This window comes from Bufo bufo, chromosome 8 (assembly GCF_905171765.1).
Source record: "Bufo bufo chromosome 8, aBufBuf1.1, whole genome shotgun sequence".
In the NCBI taxonomy this organism is placed as follows: domain Eukaryota; kingdom Metazoa; phylum Chordata; class Amphibia; order Anura; family Bufonidae; genus Bufo; species Bufo bufo.
The window spans coordinates 15132792-15152549 of NC_053396.1; the positions used below are offsets into that span (position 1 = coordinate 15132792).

General features: G+C 46.6%; 1 protein-coding gene across 5 annotated transcripts in view; it reads left to right on the top strand.

Moving 5' to 3' along the window:
• Positions 1-19758, top strand: part of LOC120977320 (glycosyltransferase family 92 protein F13G3.3-like) — an 81619-nt gene that overhangs the window by 49171 nt on the left and 12690 nt on the right. Inside the window, exon 1 of one of the 5 annotated variants that reach the window (XM_040405222.1) lies at positions 17008-17061. The exons of the other annotated variants lie outside the window; for them this stretch is intronic. The gene's annotated coding sequence lies outside the window, so the exon portion shown is untranslated. Of the gene's footprint in view, positions 1-17007; positions 17062-19758 lie in introns of those variants that run through there. 5 annotated transcript variants of the gene reach the window in all.

Sequence of the window (19758 nt, forward strand, 5' to 3'; positions counted from 1 at the left end):
GCAGGTTTTAGCAAGGATTAGCTGCTTTAAATTTGGAGCTTGCAGGATAAGTTGTCTGCTTGGTAGCTCTGTAATTGTGGCAGAAATTAATCTTCTGCACTTTTCTGTAACTTCTGCTTTGTGGGGACAGACTACCTGAGGAGGAATGTCTTCTCCTAGGTCTCTGGACTTAACTCACAGAAGGATTCTTTTCTTCCTGGAACTCTGGAGATTGTCTGTAGTTTCTGCTTCTTCCTCTAGCTGAGGCTGAAGGTGCTCAGACTGGGAATATGCTAGCTGAGGCTGAAGGTGCCGAGACAAGATCCTTGCTGTCTTCCCTATGCAGGGGATCTCCTCACACACACACACCCTATCCCTAGCAGGGGGTGTGCTACACTGACTCTAACTTCCTTCTCCACCCATGCTGCAGGATGTGGGAACAGCCCACTTCTCTTACAGAGGGGGAGCTAAGCTGGAATAATCCATTCCAGCCTAGATACTAAACTAAGACTTGTACCTTGCCAAAGAGTTTATCCCACCTGCTAGTGCACCTGAAAAATTACAGGAACAATTGTTTTTAACATGGTTTTAGATGCACTTTTGTGAAGACATAATATAAATGACATCAGATGACAATAAAACGGCTCTTAGAAGATAGTAGCGGGGTAGAGGCATGTAGTAACACAACTCTGGTGTGTTACAAATCTATTCTTATGCACTCCAGCCTCACTAGCTGGTCTTAAGGATATAGATACTTGAAGCTCTGCTTATCTATTCCTCCTAGTTATAAAGATTACACATGCCACTTGCCTTAGACTTCTGGAGACATAAGATGTCTCCTTACTGCAGCTCTGTCCCTCATGGTCTGACTCACTGTGTTTACAAAACAAACCTTGTACTGAATATCTGGGGTTTCTGAAGCAAAGAAACACGGGCAAAGAGGCTAGATACACTACATCTCAGCAGTATTAGCAGTTCCCTACAAAAGTTTAGTTACTCTTTAACATGTCCGCAAATGGGTCCGCATCAGTTCCGCAATTTTGCGGAACGGGTGCGGACCCATTCATTCTCTATAGGGACAGAAAAGATGTGGACAGCACACAGTGTGCTGTCCACATCAGTTTTTCCGTGTTGCGGCACCGAACTTCCGGGCTTCTGGCCCCGAACTTCCAGGTCGCAGCTCTGCAGTTCTATGGGGGGTGCTGTCCGGGTGTATTGCGGATCCGCAATAAACTACGGACGTGTGAATGGACCCTTACTGTGTATCTGCTGCTGGTTGTGCCTAAACTTCATAGCTGAAGGACCTGTGATGACATCATAGTCATGTTATATTTTCAACACTGGAAGTGGTGGTAGGACCTGTGAAGAGGTTACCATCATGTGATCGGTACAGAAAAAGGCAGCGTTTAGCAGTGGAGACCTGTGATGCCATGGAATTAATGCAATTGCCAGAGACATGCTGGGAGATGTGGTTCTCCTAATTACACCTCCTCCCTGCTTAGTGGGAGGGAAATATGTTATGTAACTGGGACTGTATGTTAGAGGGGCTGAAGGGAGGAGAGGGTGTTATTTACATGGGACTGTATGTTAGAGGGGTTGAAGGAGGGGTGTTAGTTACATGGGACTGTATGTTACAGAAGATTGGGGGGAGATGACTGGTGTTATTTACATGGGATTGAATATTATAGAGGATGGAGTAATGTTATTTAGATGGGACTATGTGTTGGAGGGGGCTGAACAAGGGGATTTAAGTTATTTACATAGGACTGTATGTTATAGAAGACTGTAAGAAAGAGATGTTATTTACATGGGACTGGAAGGAGAGGACTGGTGTTATTTACATGGGACTGCGTGATATAGAAGACTGGAGGGAGAGGAGTGAAGTTATTTACATTGGACTGCATGGTATAGAAGACTGGATGTAGACAAGTGAAGTTATTTACATGGGACTGTATGTTATAGAATACTAGAGGAAGGAAGAGAGGTCATTTACATTGGACTGTATCATATAGAAGACTGGTGGGAGAGAACTGGTGTTATTTACATGGGACTGCATGGTATAGAAGACTGTAGGAGAGGACAAGAGGACAGGCATGATAATTTATGGAGGCACTACAGAGATTATAATTCCAGAGGGTACAGCAGGAGGCATTATAATTACAGGGGGCACTGCAGGGAACATTATAAATACTGTGGGCAGTGGTGGGGGGGCATTACTACTACTGGGGGCTCCATAGGAGTGCCTTATAGATTGGCCTTATATCTATAATAGGTGCCCTATAGGAGGGCTTTATTAGTACTAAGGGCACTGTAGGGAGCCTTATTACAACTGGGGGTACTATGGGGGGGCTTCCGCCTAGCAGTGAGCCCGGTGATGTCACCGGCAGTAATGGACGGGCTTTAGCGCTGCCCTAGCCTGTAAAGCCGCACATCAGTGCCGGTGACGTCACCATCTATTGTCTGGCACCAAGGTATAAATCCTAGAAGCAAAATTGGTCATCATGGGCAGCTCTCAGCTCTGAATGATTGTATGTATAGTAATATGTACAAAAGTCAATATGTCACCTTCAATGATGTGGTCAGCATCCTCCAGCCAAGATGTTATAAAACCTGGGATGAAGTGATGGATATGCTGGAGAAAATCTATCCAGATATGGCTGTATACCAGTTAGAAAACCTTTGCTACCCAAAGAATATCACTGTTTCTAATTTTCTAACAGCTTTCCCCAAAAATGTACCAGGAACCAAGCTGATATACTATGAGCCAGAAAATCCAAATAGATTCTACAACCATAAGATGATCCCGAATGACTTCCGGTTCCGGCGCTAGTATGTGAGGACGTGTGGCAGCTGGCTCGTCACCGCTAACAATTATCAGCCCCGCTCTGCACTCTCATCCTCCCAAAACTACGGGAGATTACCAGACACTCACCGGCTCCCTCACTTGTATGGAGCGCTATCTTCTCTGGAGCGGGCAGAAGACTTCTTCCTCCGGCCGCAACTCCTCCACAGACGGCCGTGTGCAATCAAATATGGCGCTGACCCCCTCTCCAACAGCGGCGCACGAGGCACAAGAGAGGCAGGAAAGCGCGTCTGCTGACACACAAGCGGACCTGTTCGAATCTACTGGAGGTACTGTGGACATTAAACTATTGGCCATAGAAGTGGCCCGAGGACCCAAATACACTGCATTAAGGGGAGGGATGGGACTGGGGAGCACAGACCACAGGAAATAACTGACCTTGTAGGAGATTATTTGATTGCTTTTAACAGAGGAGAGAGGGAGATTTGGGAAGGGGCAAGGCGTTCTTAGAAGCTTTATCCCTCCCAAAATTTTTGGAACAACAACTCACATATGAACATAGCTCTGATTACCCTAATTCACAAAAAAGGGAAGGATCCGGAGGACCCTTCCTCTTACAGACCGATCTCTCTGATCAACCATGATATGAAATTGTTTAGCCAAAATTTTGGCTAATAGGCTGGCGGTTGTCCTCCCTTCTTTAATTTCACCCCAACAAGTGGGATTTATCAAGGGGAGGTCTGCGGTCATTAATATAAGAAAGGTCTTTTTGGCACTTTCTTTAGCTGGATCCCCGAAATATACTGGGAAAAACCCAGCTATTGTCACGCTGGATACAGAAAAAGCGTTTGACAGTATAGGTTGGCTTTGGTTAGATCAGGTCCTTGATGTTATGGACTTCAAGGGCCTCTTTCGCTCGGTCTTATCGGGGATATACACAAACCCCAATGCCAGGGTCTCTGTGGCAGGATTCTTGTCAAACAGCTTTACTTTACAGAGAGGAACTAGGCAGGGATGCCCCTTGTCCCCCCTCCTTTTTGATCTAGCGCCATGTATGAAGGCTTGGCAATGATGGGCCCTCACAATATGCGCTTGGCCTTACTTGCGGATGACATTGTCCTGTTTATGGCGGATCCTATTGCTGATTTAGCTAGAGTAATGCAGACGCTCTCAGCTTTTGGCTCATTCTCTGGATTGCAAATAAATTATACCAAAAGTGAAATTCTCTTCTTACGAAGTGTTGGTTCAGGAGGAGGGGAGAAGGTAGTGGAGAATATACCAGTCGCCAAGTCATTTATCAAGTATCTTGGCATCAAGATAGGCAAACCCCTGGAATCCATCTACAGGCTAAATTATGTCCCTTTAATAAATAATATTATAAGTGAGCTACGACAATGGCATAACCTTCCTTTGTCATTGATGGGCCGTAATCATCTCCTTAAAATGATGTCAATGTCTAAACTATTATATCCCCTACAAACTATCCCTATTATTTTGAAGCATGCTAATATAAATAGGTTAAACAAAGCTTTCACACCTTTCCTCTGGTTTGGCAAGAGCCCAAGAATTAGTTTGCCCAAGCTAACGCCCAGATGTGAGAGGTTATAATTTAGCTTGCATGACAAGACACATTGCTGATTGGATAAATGGCACTGGCTTTTATTCTGCCCTGCCCTTCGAGACTGGTTTCTGTGCTCCCTGGTCCCTAGTGGCTCTATTGCAGGCGAGATTGATTAGCATTCCCGCTTGGATTAAAAACTCTGTCCTCATCAAGGATACCATTGCAACTTGGAGAATTCTGAGGAGAACGTTTTGGTTACCGTACAGGATATCAAAACACCTTCCATTATGGAATAACCCTGAGTTTTCACAAGCTCATACAAATAGTCTATTCAAAGAATGGAAATTAAAAGGAATCTCACAGGTCAAACATTTGTTGCATCCTGTGGAGCCCAGGTGGCTTCGGGAGTCGGAAGTAGTTGATAAACTCTCTCTGACTCCTTTTCAAACTATACAATTTGCTCAAGTAAAGGCAGCCATACATTCAAATTTACTACTAGTCCATAAGGAAATAAAGCAAAATATATTGGATAAAATATTTGAGCTGGGAGGACCTCACTCTCCCATTTATACTACAGATCTACAGATTGCGAACTGAAGAACTATTAAATGACAGAGGAGGAGGTTTTCAGAAGTGGGAAGAGCAGTTGGGATTAGTAAACATTACCCAAATGATGTATAAGGGTTGGTTGCGAGTTAGGAAGCATATTGTAAATGAGGTATGGAGGCACATTTTTGGTTTTAATATACCTTCTCACCCGACCGTATAACACACTGTCCTAAATGTCATATGGGCCATACGGATCTTTTACATGGACTTTGGACGTGTCCCAGAAGTAGTCAGCTCTGGTCTGAGGTGGGTGATATGGTGGAGGAACTATGGGGGAGAAACTTGAGTTTGACCCCAATACTGTTCCTATTTCACTATGAAGGGGAAGAAATTGATGGAGGAAGCCTTCCTGATCTTTTCCACTCAATCTGCATGGTTGTTGAACGCTGTATCTTACAGCAATGGCTGCAATCAGAAACTCCCACATTTTACACTATTATAACTCAACTAAAGCAGTTGTTTCATCTAGAACGATTGGCGACCTTTCAGTCAAATGAACGATCCACTCACAAATTGTTCAAAAAATGGAAACATTTTATCCTCAAATACATGTCGGGCAATGAGATTCAATTCATAATGAAACAATTTTCCTTAACAGAATGGTACTTATTAGAACAACTGAAAGGAAGATTGGGCAGGTTACAGATTCGGGACACGAACACAGTGGGCTAGGTGGGATGCTGAACATGAACCTCTTTGGCCTTTAGTTTACCGCTACCCATATAATATTAAAATTGGACAGGCTGTACTATTGCAATTTCACACATGACATGTATTAAGGCATTTGCCTGGATTTGTGGGAGGGGCTGAGGTCCGCCTCCAGCCTATTTAGGACACCCCCCTTACCTGGCTCCTGCACCGTCTGAGGTCTGAGCTTTGTGAGAGGAAGTCGCTTGTTGGAGTTCTGAGGAATTTACCTGCGAGCCGCTGATTTTCTGAGAGCTTTTTTCGTCGCCGTCTGGTTCTGGTTTTGGAGCATTGCTGTTCTTTTCCCAGCTTCACTCGGTTCACTGTGGGTCGCGTTTGCCCGTCAAACTGTGAGTTATTTCGTACGGGTCAGCAGGGCCTCACGGTTGCCCCAGTACCGGTTCATCTCATTTCATCAAGGCGCACCAATGTCACGGTTTCATACAAGTCACCAGCATTCATTTCTGTCACACCTGTTCATGCGTTCTCATTTACGATCCGCACCACCATTCCGGTCATACACTCTGGCGGCATGCGGTAATGGTTCCTGGTTAAACCCCCCTTTTTCTGTTGTTCTTTTCACACACGCTGCACCCATGTCACGGCTGCTCGCAGCAGTCACCAGCAGCTCATTTCTCAGGCCTTCTGACGTCTCCCCACAGGACCGTCACGCCGGTCAGCTCCCCGATGGTCCCAGCCCCATTCCCCGGTTTGGTTTTCACCCCTAAAAAACATTCATCATGTACACAGCACAGGGGCAGCTGCGGTACACCCCCCCATTCATTTCACACTTCACTGGGCTTGCGGTCATCCCCCCCGTCGCCTCCTGCCTGTTGCCGCTCCTCCTGCCGCGCAGCCGATGGCGCCCGGCCGCGTCCTGGGGCCTGGTCTGCGCATGCGCGGCGATTTCGTCGGCGCATGTGCAGTGTCCCGGCGGCGTGGGGGGGGACTCCGGACGCATGGGTTCACAATAAATGGATTTCTTTTCACAGGCTCCACATGTCACTCCTTACAGTCACAAACATCCAAGTGTGTTCCACATGACTAACTTTCACTTCACCAACTCGCGTTCGTGGCCCCCCCCCCGGTCATTTACGTGCGTAGTCACGGGGGCCAGCGGCGGTGCAACCTGCACACCCCCCATTCATTTACCTGCACTGGGCTCACCACGGCCGTAACATCCCCTCCCCACCACCTCCTGCCTAGTTACCGCTCCTCCTGCCGCTCGGCCGATGGCGCCCGGCCGCGTCCTGGTGCCTGGTCTGCGCATGCGCGGCCGGGGTTCTGCGCATGCGCGGCGATTCCGTCGGCGCATGCGCGGTGTCCCGGCGGCCGTGCGTGCCGCATCTGTGTTCGGGGGGCCGCCGTCGGACGGCAGGAGAGCCTCCCAGTACGCCCCTCTAGTCACACACTCCCCAGCAGCCACAATAAAAAACAGGGAAACGCATCAACACCCATGAAATAAACAGGAAGATCATGAGCAGGCCCTCTTGTCCAAAATCATGTATGATCTTGCCAATGCTCTTCTGGCTGGAAGGGCATAGACTTCCCATCCGCACTCAGCTACAAGTGACTGTCTCCAAAGGGGTCTTCACCTTTTTCACAACTATGTTCCACCCTGGGGATAGGTCATCGAAAAAATAAAAATAAAAGATACAATAATAATTAAATAAATAAACATCATAATGGAGGCACTGGGGGGAGGAGGTATCATGAAAAAAATAAAAAATAAAATACATTATAATTTGTTGCATCGTAATCAATGAATGGGTGGGAATTGCGGGGGCACGGTCCAGAAATGTTCCATCAAATTGCAGGCGCGCACTTTCCGCCTGGGCATGGCCACACGGCACGCACTGGTCTCTTTCACACCAGGCGCAAGCTATCATTTCATGTATAACCGCCATGATCCTCCCGGTCATGCATATGTACCACATGCATTTACACTTTTCATCACACTATGTTATGTCTACCCTCCCCCTTATTTTTTAGGCGGTCAACCTATACTGTTTTACACTACCGTGTATCCGGAGAATTTTTCTTGGTACCAGGTACGTTCACCTGCTCATTTACCAAAAATCTTCCTTACATTTCGGATGGTCCCGTTAGGGTCAGCGTGCTGGCTTTAGGGGCACTATCATCCCACTAGGTACCCCCCCCCCTTCTTTGGCTTTGCCGGCAGTTAGTGGTCCCGCGAGGCCGACACCCCGCCTCAAACGTACGGAGGCACCTGCCCAACGCGCCACCTCGTTAGTAAGCCGCCTCGCATGTTGCATAGAGAGGGCCTCACCTGTCACTCCCTTCCCCTAGTCCTGTCTTACAGTCACCGAGAGGCCAACGCTCCTGCCGCTACCACGAGTGGCCTCATTACCCCCTCGCGCCAAATCATAGGTAGAGCCTCTCAAAGCCGCTTGGCAATTAGCAGGGCCTCATCTGTCACCATGCAAGTGTAATTTTTTCGCCATTGGCCTAGCTAGCCAGCACGATCCTGCGTGGCCTCAATTAATCAACTTTTTTATTGTAGTATGTCGCTGGATGGGTTGGAAAACTTCTCCCTACCTGGCACCCCTGCTAGATCTGTCACTGCTACTTCGGGAGACGATCTAGCCAGTCCAGCGTCCATCCGGTCCTGGACAATTCCACGCATCACGGCGGAGTTGAGGAAACGGCATGTTCCCTTCCCCGCCACGGCAAGGAAAGCGGAGCTGTTCCGGCTGCTACGCGCATCAACCAATACTAGTGATGCGGGGGAAGGACCCAGCCAGTCCGGCATCGGGGACATCCATGCCATGCTGGCCTCTCTGATGACATCCATGTCAACGGTCAACGCCAGGCTGGAGAGGCTAGAAACGGTCACCACGACCCTCTCCTTGGCTGGTCCACCACCGGCGGCATCACCGGCACCGGTCGGTTTGCCGGTGATCACACCGTCCACTAGCGTGGAGGACCAGGAAGTCAACCCGGCGCATATGATTCCTGAGCACTTGAAACGGGATATCCTGGAAGGTAAGGATGTAAACCTGGCCTCCCTTCTGATTGCCTCCCAGGACGTGGTTGAAAACACGACGTACGCCTATGACGAGGTGTCAGTTGTGGTCAAGTCCAGGGATGCCCGGCTCAATAGGAAATTAACCATTCCCGAATTCGTGTTGGCCTTCGGAATCTACAGAGAGGTCATCTGTGCGGTCTACCCCAACAGAAGGGAGGAATTCGACCTCTACTTACACAAACTGGTGGATTTGGGCAACAAATACGGAGGGTCAGCGTTTTATGACTATCACAGGTCTTTTTCGGCAAAGGTGGCGGGGGCTTTCTCCCAGTACGGAGTCCGCTCCAACTGGGCGAGGATCGACACGGTCATTTTTTGTCGCCACTTCGCAGGCCTTAGGACCCCAGCCTGTGCACACTGCTCCTCCACGGCCCACACCACCAATTTCTGCCCGAACACGTCGGTCAGACAGGGCCGCTCCCAGGCAGCTGGTCCCTCCGGGGTCCCGGAAAGACTGGCCCGGGACAAACTGGGTCGGCCGATCAAATTTCTAGGCAAATCCATGATTTGCAATAATTTGAATGAGGGGTCCTGTAATTATAACGGATGTAAATTGTTACATATATGCACCAAATGTTTCCGGGCACATGCCAAGTCCATGTGTCCAAATAAAATGTTTACAAAACCGTATCTAACAACCATCAACATGCCAGTTTTTACCGCGCTCATGTTGCAACACCCCTCCAGGCATCTCTCAGATTTCCTCGTTTCAGGGTTGACAGAAGGATTTCACACGGGCATCCTGTATATGCCAACAGGCACCCTGGAATGTCCCAATCTTTTATCCGCTCTACACAACCCCACCGCCATTGACGCCCTCATAGCCCAAGAGGTAACAGAGGGTTTTGTGCTAGGTCCTTTCAAGACTCCCCCATTCGCCACATGGCGCACCAACCCCATTGGCGTCGTCACTGGGAAATCTTCCCAGAAACAGAGGCTCATCATCGACCTATCGGCACCTCACGGGACGGGCAACCCCAGTCTCAACTCCCTCATTCCCTCGGAGGAATTCTCTCTGCAGTATACCACCATAGATCACGCCATCACGGCCATCAGTCAAGCAGGGGTGGGGGCGTGGCTCAGCAAAACCGACATCGCCAACGCCTTCAAATTACTACCGATTCACCCCACACTGTGGCAACTGCATGGCATCAAGTGGTCTGGGGATTATTATTTTTTCCCCCGATTGACCTTCGGGTCCAAAAGCAGCCCGGCCATCTTCAACGTGTTTGCGGAAGCGTTATGCTGGTTGCTATTGAATATAGCAAGGTGCCCGCTGGTTTTACATTACCTTGATGACTTCCTATTGGTGGAAGAAAACACTTCCCCTCCTTCCAGCCTCAGAGCCACCATCAAGCTGTTCAAGGAACTGGGGGTCCCCCTCTCCACCAAGAAGACAGAGGGGCCGGACACGATCATCACCTTCCTGGGTATCCAGTTGGATTCAGCTTCAATGCAAGCCAGTTTGCCGTCCGGGAAGATCCAGGACATCCTCACCCACATAGACGGCTATCTTCAACTCTGCACCTGCAACCGCAGAGAACTACAGTCCCTGCTGGGCTCCCTGAACTTTGCCATGCGCATCATACCCCAGGGTCGCTCGTTTATTTCACGGCTTCTGCACCTCTTCCCCTTGTTCCTACACGACTCGCACAGATTGTCCCTGGATGCCCACGCTGCGGCGGATCTGGGAATGTGGAGGAGATTTCTGTCCACCTGGAATGGCAGGAGCTTGTTTCTCCCTCAGCTGTTGGACTCTTCCCCCTCTATCTGGTCAGATGCGGCATCTACCACAGGCTTTGCGGCCATATTTGGGGACGATTGGCTGTGGGGCAGCTGGCCTCCTGAGGTCCAGGGTCTGGAAGGATTCTCCACTACCTCAGCGCTTTTTGAGATCTATCCCATCGTAGCGGCTGCCGTGGCGTGGGGTCATTTATGGGCAAATCTGGCGGTCCGCTGCTACTCGGACAACCAAGCAACCTGCCAGATCATAAACAAAGGTCGTTCTAAATCCCTCACAATCATGAGGTTCCTGCGAAGACTTACTTGGCTGGCCGCCTGCAATAATTTTTTCTTGCATTGTTTCCATGTCCCGGGGGTGTGCAATTCGGCTGCTGACAATTTGTCTCGCTTCAAATTTCAGGCATTTCATCAGGATCTCCCATCAGCATCACCCACTGCCTCCAGCACCCCGTCATTTCAGCAACTCATTCTGGACTAGAGGCCATCATGCGGCATAGCCAGTCTTTGTCCCACTTTTCACTATCAGTCAATACACATAGAGCATACAACAGAGCGTTCACGCTATTCAACAGATTCCTGGTAGAACACAACATCACGCACCCTTTCATCATGACGTCTGTTTTGGGATTTGCTTCTTTCTGCCACCTCAAACTAAAAATGTCATACAACACCATCAAACTATATCTTACTGGCATTCAACATCATATGCTAATCTTGCACCCTAACCACACCAGCTTCATGGCCTCCCACCAAATCAAAACAATACTCAGAGGCATTCAGAAGACGGAACCCGCACGTCCAGCCCAAAGGCTGCCCATCAACAGTCATGTTTTCAAGGCATTATCCGACCTGCTGGACGCTACGCCTTTTGATACAAATACCAACGCGGTCATCAAAACTGCTATTTACTTAGCCTTCTACGGGTTCCTGAGGCCCGGGGAATTCACTACCACCTCTACATCCCAAACCTCATCTTGTCTCCTTGTCTCCCACTTATCTAAACACCTGGATCACTACATCCTGACCTTACCTCACTCCAAGCGTAGTCAGCATTCACCCGTCAACATCTCATATTACCCCACGCACAACAAATGGTGTCCGGTGAGGGTGCTGGACACCTACCGTCAGCTTCACAGGTTCCTACCCTCTCAACCGCTACTTCAACTTCATGGATCGGTGCTCACCACGACCACCTTCATGATCCATGTCAGATCATTTCTCACCCAACTGGGCCTTAACGCTGCCAACTACTCGGGGCACTCCTTTCGCATCGGAGCTGCATCCACGGCCTCCAGTGCCAACATCCCTGCCCATGTTATCAAGAAATTGGGACGCTGGAAGTCGTCCGCTTACGCACGATACATTCCCAATCCAGCGCAAGAGTTAAGAGTGGCTTTCCAAAGCATGTCGGGTTGAGTTGTTTACGTGTTTTATTGGTTACAAATAAACTGGTTTATTTCCATTTTTGCCCTCTTCTTTCTTAGGCCTACCTCATCCTCGGTTTCGGCACACCACAACCGACTGCATTTCTTTCCCTGCATCCCAGGGCTCTTCTCTGTACTACCGTAAGCACCTAACACAAGTATTAAGGCATTTGCCTGGATTTGTGGGAGGGGCTGAGGTCCGCCTCCAGCCTATTTAGGGCACCCCCCTTACCTGGCTCCTGCACCGTCTGAGGTCTGAGCTTTGTCCCTCCCACCACTCCACTCATTTACAACTCTTTTCTTTTATGTTTTTCCTTGGGTGGGCCCTCTTCTTTCTTAGGCCTACCTCATCCTCGGTTTCGGCACACCACAACCGACTGCATTTCTTTCCCTGCATCCCAGGGCTCTTCTCTGTACTACCGTAATCACCTAACACAAATTATATTTCTCTCACTTGTTGATCCTTTGCGAGTGATGTTCTAAGGATGTGATTTTATTAGAGATTTGTTCTGGATCTCTTTGTTCTCTATATATTGTGTAATTGGGTCTGCGTACCCATAGTGTATTTGCTATATAATTCAATACCTCTATTTGCCTACTATTACATCCAATGGGCGACTGTCACAGTCGTTACCTCTGGCTGTGACCTTCTGTCTATGCTCTCGCTGCAGTTCTGTTCCTGTGTGTTGTTTGTTATTCTTTATGGTTTAACTCCCCTGTGTTCCTATCTGGAGTTAATCCTCTCTGTCTGCTCCATGGGTGTGGCCTCTCTGCTGCACCCATGGAACCTGTATATAAGGCTGAGATTTCCTCAGTTCTGTGTCAGCTCTCCTGGTGTATGTTGTCTTGTCCTGCTCCTAGTTTGTACTCACTCTCCCATGCTGCTGACCCATGGGATCCGTGTCTGTCTGTGCTCTGTGGGTTTCCTACTTGTTCATTCCCGTCCTCTTTCCTGTGTTTTATCTGTTCTGCCAGTTATGTTTGAGTCACCTTGTGTGTATTTATATGTCTCTGTTCAGCAAGCCCTTGCTGCTGCGTGCCTTGCTGCAGAGTGCTATGGGCAAGGCCACGCAGTATACCACTGGTGGAGCTAGTCCTTCTCTGCTCATTGCCACTCCTGTTCCCTTGCGTGAACTCCTGCTTGTGTTTTTAGTTGCCTGCTGCTTGTATTTGCCTGTTTGTTATGTTTGCCTATGTACCGTCGGTACCTTCTGGTACCTGTTATCCGTTTGCTCCTGTTGTCACTGTCTAGTTCACGCTCCAGAGTGGACCCTGGCAACTCCCTGCGGCAAAGCCTAACCCTACCATCTGGGGCCCTAGTGAATACCAGGAGTTGCTTAGTCACGCCCCTCTGGAGTATTACTAGACAGTGGCGCAGTGGGGGTTTTCCTCCCACTGTGCGGACGGTACATAGAGCTCTCAATTTCCCTGTGTTTCCCTCCTTGGATTCTGTTTGTGCAATAAACTCTGTTGTGACTGTACCGTATTGCTGTATGTTTTTGCTTGACGACGCGGAGGTCTCTCCTGGGACCTCCAACTCGTGACAGCGACATGCCCTATTTGTCTGTTTTGAAAAAGATTTTAAAAAAAAAAAGATGATCCAGTTCACTCTGTATTAAGAGCTTATAAGGGAAGTGCTTGTGTTCCCAATGATATTGTAAGCCTTCACCATGGCTGGTCACCAAAGCAGCCAAATCTCCCAGTGACATCTCTCATAAGAGACACGACCATATGTTTGTGAGCTTTGTCACTTTTCAATCATCCTTCCCACCCTGGTGCCCCAACATTGTGATCCTGCGGCTACCACCCTTATACTGTGCCCGCTCTGCTTCCCTAGTGTGCCCCAAATGTCCAGGAGAAAAAAAACATTTGGCTGTCTTTAGAGCCAGTCACATGCCACTAGGGCCTATTTCTTTAAATTACAACCATAATATATATAATTTTATAACCTAACCCTGCTTTACACTTATTCCTGACCTGTCTGGTGTGTTCCTTGGTTCTCATGATGCTGTTTGATCACTAATGTTCTCTCTTGACAGAACAACTGTAGTTATACTGAGAATAAATTATACACGGGTGGACTCTATTTACCAATTAGGTGACTTCTGAAAGCAGTTGGTCACACTGGATTTTATTTAGGGGTATCAGAGTACAGCAGGCTGAATACAAATGCACACCACACTTTCCAGAGATCTGGAACGTAATTCATACTAAGGAAGAACAGGTGTTCAGTGATGCCTGTATAGTCACCATATAGATCAATGGTCAGGTCTCCATTGAAGTCTAAGGAAATTACGAACAGAAACAAGCCCTGCAATTAAGCCAACACATCTGAACATGGCCCACATAGTTGCATAGGTCAAAAATACACAGATCCATGTTTCTCAGATCATTTTTACCTCATTAATAGCTAGCTTAATTAGCTTAATAGCTCCTCAATGCATCTAGTCCTGTCTTGAAATGTGGACATAGCAGACGTCATTAGGTGTTCACTGAGTACTTACCCTGTGAATTGGCTAGCTAGACTTTATTACAGAATATTATAATATGAGTGACTTAGAGGGGTATTCCCATCATAGCTAGAATATTCCCCCATTGTCTGATAGATGCGGGTCCCACCTCTGGGACCCGCACCTACAATGAGAACGGAGTGGAGAAATGAACGGAGGGCGCACTGCGCATGCGCAACTGCCCTTCATTTATTTCTATGGGGCCGCCAAAAATAGCTGTTTACAGAAACACCCAAAAGTGGTCGTAAACTGCTGTATGGGCACATGACAGGGCTCAGAAGGCAGGGAGCTCCATATGGTTTTTGGAGGGCAGATTTTGCTGGAATGGTCTTTGGGAGCCATCTTGTATTTGAAGAGATCCTGAGGTTCCCCCACAGTGGAAATCCCCAAAAAGTGACAACATTTTAGAAACTACACAAGCCAAAGAATTTTTTTTACGGGTGCAGTGAGCACTTTGACCCAACAGGCATTTCATAGAATTTATAACACTTGGCTGTGAATTTTTTTTTACAAGAAAATGGTGCTTTAGACCCAAACTTTATTTTTCATCTCTTATATATATAAAAATGAGTTTCTGTCTGGACGTTCTTTATGAGCCACCAAACGACTCGACCAATCTTCCCCAAATTTGGCACACAGGTACATCAGGTGTCCGGGAAGGGTTTAGACCGGGTCTCAGCTCTCTAGCACGTACCGTTCCGGAGATATCCCCCCAAAAAATTACCAGCATTAGCCAATAGAAGCCAGCAAGCCTTTCACATAAATCCAAACTGCCATTTACACGGTCACATGTCCCTTATCAGCCAATAGAAGCTCGCAGGTCCTACTCCAGGTTGCCATAACAACTGATCACAGGTTTTAGTAGTTTGCAGGTCCTTAAATATTCAGTCATATGACGTATGACGGCACAACTACACTGCTACATGCATGGGGGGCAGGGGCCACTATTAAACGGCCGAGCGCTGTGGAGTTCACTGTTAAAGGGGCGGGCACTGAGGAGGTCACTTTTAAAGGGGAGGGCACTGTGGAGGTCACTGTTAAAGGGGCGGGCACTGTGGAGGTCACTGTTAAAGGGGCGGGCACTGTGGACATCACTGTTAAAAGGGCGGGCACTGTAGAGGTCATCATTAAAGGGGTGTGCACTGTAGAGGTCACTGTTAAATGGTCAGGTGCTGTGGACGTCACTGTTAAAGGGATGGGCACTGTGGAGGTCTTTGTTAAAATGGCAGGCACTGTGGATGTTACTGTTAAAGGGGCAGAGCGCTGTGGAGGTCACTGTTAAGGGGCAGGGACCACTATTGAAGGGGCAACTGCTGTGAGGTCACTGTTAAGGCAGCGGGGTACTGTGGAGGTCACTGTTAAGGAGGCAGGCCCCTGAGGAGGTCACTGTCAAGGGTGCTATGAAACTCACTGATAAAGGGGCTGGCTGCTGTGAAGGTCAAAATTAAGGTGATGGGCTGCTGTGGAGGCTCCATTTTATAGTGGCGGGCACTGGGGGGGTCAGTTTTAAGGGGTGGGGAAGTGTGGAGTTCACTGTTAAAGGGGAGGGGTGCTGTAGGGGTCACTGTTATGGGGGATACTGTCGATATCTTTTATCGACACACTAAATTTAATCGACACATTAAATGAAATAGATGAAATATACCTGTGCGAAGCCGGTCCTTCTGCTAGTAAGTGATAAAAGGATAAAATATCATCCCCCCATTTTCTCCTGAATACAGAAACACTCCATTTGTGGTCGGAAACTGCTGTTTGGGGATACGCCAGGGCTCAAAAGGGAAGGAGCGGCATCTGGATTTTCTAACATGGAATTTGCTGAAATCAATTTTAAGGGCCATAACTTTTTAAATTTTTTGTTGACTGAGCTGTGCGAGGGCTCATTTTTGCGTGGGACAAGCTTTATTTTCATAAAACACTTTCTTAATTTTTTACATTTGTTTTTGTATTTTACATTTTGTGTCCTCCATAAGATCATACAAGACCTTTGAGGGACATTTAACATTACTTTTTTTATTGCTAATTTCTCCTATAACTGAAGCTGACATATGAGCTTCAGATACAGGGGTAATACAGCCCCTCAAAGGGTAGTACAGCACTATACAATGCTGTACATCCTCACTGCAGGTCTGATCAAGGTTTAAGTAAGACCCAGCCGCCCCTGCAGTCTCCGGGCCCCAGCAGTCATAGCGCTTCCTGATCTGTATACATAGCACTTGTTTAGCGCTGTGTATACAGCAATCCAGAGGGCAGGGACACTTTGGACCGGTCCCTGCCTTCTCTATGAGGTGCCATGCTGTCATTGACAGTGGGTACGCAGCTCAGCAGCTCAGAAGCTGGAACGACACACTTTTATAACCCATACATAACTATATCACTGCACTCCAGCTATTAAAATGTTATCCTTTTTGGGGGAGGGGGGGGGGGAAGGTTTTGGTGTGCTTTGTATTTTAATTTACTAGGAAAAATAAAGTGAAGTTTTATTAAACAGTGTGAAATCTTGGGAATAACCGCCTCTGGGCGAATTAATTAACTAGTAGTTACATCCAATATCATATGATACTAATCTGCTGTACTCTCCCGAATGAAACAATTAGGGAGGGTGTAACTGAATTCCTAACGAGCTGTGGATTAAATAGTGTACAATTTAAAATACAGAAAGAGCTGGTGGAACTACTTAAAGCTTGTCTGCATCTCTGGTAAGTTTACTGCTTGTGAATGCCCCGCGTCATGAGAGTGTAGTTTTAAAAACTGCGGTAGCTAGCTGTACTTTCCAAAGTTTCAGCCAGGAGCTTGGCAATATAACTGATTCTCTTACATTTTCAGAGGTTTTGCCTGTCTATAATCAGAAAAACAAGGCACCTTGTATCTTAGTGGTTTAGAAACTGAAGGTTTTGGATGTTTTAGTAGATGGAGGGAGCAGAAATGTATGTTATAGATGATTTCTGTTCCTAAACATGGTAGATGTTGGAAGGATAGCTGCATTCCATGATGTTGCTAGGATAGTAGATGCAGTTATGATATGATATTGTTGGGTTGGTAGTTAGAGTTGATGAGGTAGATGTTCAGATAGTAGATGCCGTTGATAAGGTGCAGTCGTTTTTTGGGATAGAAGATGCATTTGATAATGTAGTTGGGATGGTAGATGCAGTTTGTGAGGCAGTTGATAATACTGTTGGGATAGTAGATGCAGTTATGATATGATATTGTTGGGTTGGTAGTTAGAGTTGATGATGTAGATGTTCGAATAGTAGATGCAGTTGATGAGGTGCAGTCGTTTTTTGGGATAGAAGATGCATTTGATAATGTAGTTGGGATGATAGATGCAGTTGATGTTGGGATGGTAGATGCAGTTTGTGAGGCAGTTGATAATACTGTTGGGATGGTAGATGCAGTTACTGTAGATGTTGGGATGGTAGATGTAGTTACTGTAGATGTTGGGATGGTAGATGTAGTTACTGTAGATGTTGGGATGGTAGATGTAGTTACTGTAGATGTTGGGATGGTAGATGTAGTTACTGTAGATGTTGGGATGGTAGATGTAGTTGGGGTGATAGATACAGTTGATAATGCTGTTAGGATGGTAGATGTAGCTGATGTAATTGGAATGGTAGATACAGTTGATAATGTAGTTGTGCGAATGGTAGATACAGTTGATAATACTGTTGGGATGGTAGATGTAGCTGATGTAATTGGAGTGGTAGATGCAATTGATAGTGTAGCTTTACAGATAGTAGATATAGTTGATGTAGTTGGGACAGAAGGTGTGGCTGATGTAGTTGGAATGGTAGATGCAGTGGATGATGTATTTTGGACAGTATATGTAGCTGATGTAGTTTGAATGGTGGATGCAGTTGATGAGTTAGTTGTTGGGATGGCAGATATAGTTAAAGATATAGATGTTGGAATAGTATTGCAGAAAAGACCGGCACTCGCTGTAGATCAATCTTGTATTTATTCAGTCACATATACAGGGAATAAGTGACGCGTTTCGGTGCTACCGCACCTTCATCAGACTTATCATCATACAAGGAACATTTCATGTTTAAATAGACCGCCCAAACACAGGGAAATGACATCACACAGAAAACCACCAATCAGTGTTAAATCAAAACATGTGAACAAAATGAAAACACGCTTTGTAGTAGCATTTCTTTGGATTCAATCTATATTAGTGTTTCCTTCCTTATTTGTGTTCTTCTTTTCTTAGGTCCGCTATAAAAAATATAAGAAAAAAAGAATTTTTTATAAAAAAAATAATAAGAAATTAGTATTTATTTTCTCAAAAAAATTTGGGGGAGTTTTTATCAAGAAAAAAAAGGAGAGTTGTGTTTTTTAGTGTTTTTAGTAAGGTAATCTAACAAAGGAAGCTTTGTATGTTGTATTCACGATTGAGTCCACGGGGCTCAATCGTTTGTAGTTGGTGTATCCAATAAGCCTCCCTTTAAAGCAATAATTTATTTCTATCTCCACCTCGGCGTGGGAGGGGTACACTTTCAATAATCTGATACCGCAACTGTGCCACTGTGTGTCTATGTTCGTGAAAGTGAAATGGTACAGGAAATAATAAATTTTGCTTTCTAATGGTAGATTTGTGATTGCTTAATCTATCTTTCATCCTTGTGGAAGTTTCTCCCACGTACAATAGACCACAAGGGCACTTCAAAATGTACACAACGAAGCGGCTATCGCATGTAAAAAAGCCTTTGATAGATATACAGTACAGACCAAAAGTTTGGACACACCTTCTCATTCAAAGAGTTTTCTTTATTTTCATGACTATGAAAATTGTAGATTCACACTGAAGGCATCAAAACTATGAATTAACACATGTGGAATTATATACATAACAAACAAGTGTGAAACAACTGAAAATATGTCATATTCTAGGTTCTTCAAAGTAGCCACCTTTTGCTTTGATTACTGCTTTGCACACTCTTGGCATTCTCTTGATGAGCTTCAAGAGGTAGTCCCCTGAAATGGTTTTCACTTCACAGGTGTGCCCTGTCAGGTTTAATAAGTGGGATTTCTTGCCTTATAAATGGGGTTGGGACCATCAGTTGCGTTGAGGAGAAGTCAGGTGGATACACAGCTGATAGTCCTACTGAATAGACTGTTAGAATTGGTATTATGGCAAGAAAAAAGCAGCTAAGTAAAGAAAAATGAGTGGCCATCATTACTTTAAGAAATGAAGGTCAGTCAGTCAGCCGAAAAATTGGGAAAACTTTGAAAGTAAGGGCTATTTGACCATGAAGGAGAGTGATGGGGTGCTGCGCCAGATGACCTGGCCTCCACAGTCACCGGACCTGAACCCAATCGAGAAGGTTTGGGGTGAGCTGGACCGCAGAGTGAAGGCAAAAGGGCCAACAAGTGCCAAGCATCTCTGGGAACTCCTT